Source organism: Cynocephalus volans, chromosome 6, assembly GCF_027409185.1.
Source record: "Cynocephalus volans isolate mCynVol1 chromosome 6, mCynVol1.pri, whole genome shotgun sequence".
NCBI lineage: Eukaryota > Metazoa > Chordata > Mammalia > Dermoptera > Cynocephalidae > Cynocephalus > Cynocephalus volans.
In genome coordinates this window covers 6,529,245-6,531,593 of record NC_084465.1, presented here as the reverse complement: position 1 = coordinate 6,531,593, position 2,349 = coordinate 6,529,245, and the positions used below count along the sequence as shown (strand labels likewise).

The 2,349-nt window shown below is 45.3% G+C and overlaps 1 non-coding gene across 1 annotated transcript; it reads right to left on the bottom strand.

Annotated features, from left to right (window-relative positions):
- Window positions 1–1,193: 1,193 nt before the first annotated feature.
- TRNAI-GAU (transfer RNA isoleucine (anticodon GAU)) lies at window positions 1,194–1,267 on the bottom strand. Its single transcript has one exon. It is a non-coding gene; the product is annotated as a tRNA-Ile (tRNA).
- Between the last annotated feature and the right edge of the window lie 1,082 nt (window positions 1,268–2,349).

Sequence of the window (2,349 nt, the reverse complement as noted above, 5' to 3'; positions counted from 1 at the left end):
AAGGAAGGGAAAAAGAGGACAGGGTCTCTCTCTGCTCAGCCCCCAAAGTAGCCGAGTCGCCTCGGCGCTCCCTGCCCAGATGTCTGTCTTGCATTGGTTTGGCCAGAGTCCTTCAGGGGACTGGCTCTGCACCTTTTCTAATAAAACGTCCCCCTTCTATTTTTAAATAAGAGAAGGAGTTACGGAATCCCCAAATCAAGAGAGCCTGAGATACTTCATCAGGATGAAGTAGATTGGACATCTACTTGAATTGCAGGACAAGAGCTAGGGCATTTTTTATTTTCACTAAGACCAAGATATATAGGCTATATATTACAGTTGTTCGTGTTTACTTGAAAAGGAAATGATTTCCAAAATAGAGTAGTCACAGCAAACCAGAAGTGAAAGTTATCACAGGAAGTCAAGGGGACGCCACAAGTGTTGATATGGAAGTGAAACCACCTTGTAAGAAGCCCACCAAGAGCACAGTCGATGAAAGGGCCGGTTTTCTCAGCATGAGTCACAGGGTGCAGGTCGTTGTACACACATTCGTGCAATGAAATTGCAATTGAAACCTGGATCTAAACTTCGTTAAAGTAGAAACAGGAAAAGGATTGGTGACATTGAGGTATCACAATACCTTTAGCTTTATCAAAAATGGGTCATTTGCCTTGACCGGACGTACTGATCTCATTTCCCCACCTAGAATGCATGCTTTTTGCTCTTCGCTCTTCCCATCAGAATTTTAACCATCCGATTAAGGACTTTGAGAAACTTACTTCAATTTTTTATGGGAGGGCAAAGGTCCATGAATCAGCTAAGTCAAACTTGCCCAACCAGGAATGAAGACATAATACAAAAGCAAAGACAGACGAATGGACCAGAGGGACAGAATAGGGAACTCAGGGAGAAGAGAAGGGCTCTTCTGTCCATGGGAATCATTACATGATAAAGGCAGCCCAGCAGTCACTAAGGAGAGGGTGAGTCATCTGCAGATATTTGTGAAGTGTATGGAGTGGAAAAAATCCAACATCATATACAAAGGACTACTCAAAATGAATTCAATACTGAATATGAACTGTAAAATGATAAGTTAATAAAATAAAATGTAGATGCATTTCTTTGTGATCCAAAGGTGGGGAAGGACATCTTAAATAAAACTTCAAAAGCAGAAGCCATAAGGCAATTATTATTATTATTATTTTTTTGGCAGCTGGCCAGTACAGGGATTGAACCCTGGACCTCGGTGTTATCAGCACCATGCTCTCACCAACTGAGCTAACCGGCCAGCCCAAGGTGGGAAAAAAATAGATAGATAGATAGATAGATAGATAGATAGATAGATAGATAGATAGATAGATAAATATACATACATATATATATACATACATATATGTATGTATGCAATGATGATTTCAGTTGCTGGGTCCCTGCCATAGCAGCCTGGACCAAGTACCGGAGCCTGGCTCAGGACAGCCCGTGGGTAAAGCTGCAACAACTCAGGACGTGTCTTGTCTGGCTTGGAAAGATTCCTTTCTTGGAAATCTCTATTTGGCAAATTGGAAATTAAATTAATGAGTTAGAAGGCAGGATAAAGCTATGAGCTAAAGCCAGAGTGAGAGGACCAGGAGGGCACCAGTGGGCACGAGCAAGCCGCAGCTTCTAGTGGGGGCCGAGGGCAGGAAGGAAGCCAAGGGCGCGGAGAAGACAGAGCCAGCGGTGCCGTGGGAGGGGCCACGTGGACCAGGAGAGGAGGGAGCAGGCTGCCCGGTTCCTGGTCCTGGGCTGCTTGAGTGTTCTTCGGCTTTGTTCTTAGATTTTTTTATGTAAATTTGCTGAATATCCTTCCAGGAACCCTCCTATCTCCCCACCCCCATGCAGATACACCCCCTTTATTTGAATTAGCTTAGTGGGTCCCCTTTCCTTGCACTCCACAGGACGCCATAATCGAAGGCAAAGGCTCCTAGAATGTGGGGCTAGCGCTGGGGCAGAGCCTGCAGTTACTGGAGCAAGGCCTTCCAATGCTGATGAAAGATGACACATTTATTCCTAGGCCATCAAAGATGTTTTCAGACTTGTGATGTCTAAAATACTTTACCTCCCATCACCCTTTCTCAGGAAGATTCTGGAGTCTAGGTTGCACTGAAACAAGGGAGTAAGTTTCAAAGATGGAAGTCAAGACACAGGGACCAGGAAGTCCGGCGCAGGAGAGAGGCCACGGGTGATGGAGAAGGAGATTCTGGAATGGCGTGGTGGGCAGCCAGGCTTCTGGGTTCCAGATGGACCGATCCTGAACAGAGAACAGGGAAGGAGGAGGAAAAAGAGAAGGAGAAAGAGGGAGGAGCAGAGGAAGGAGAGAGAAGAAAAAAG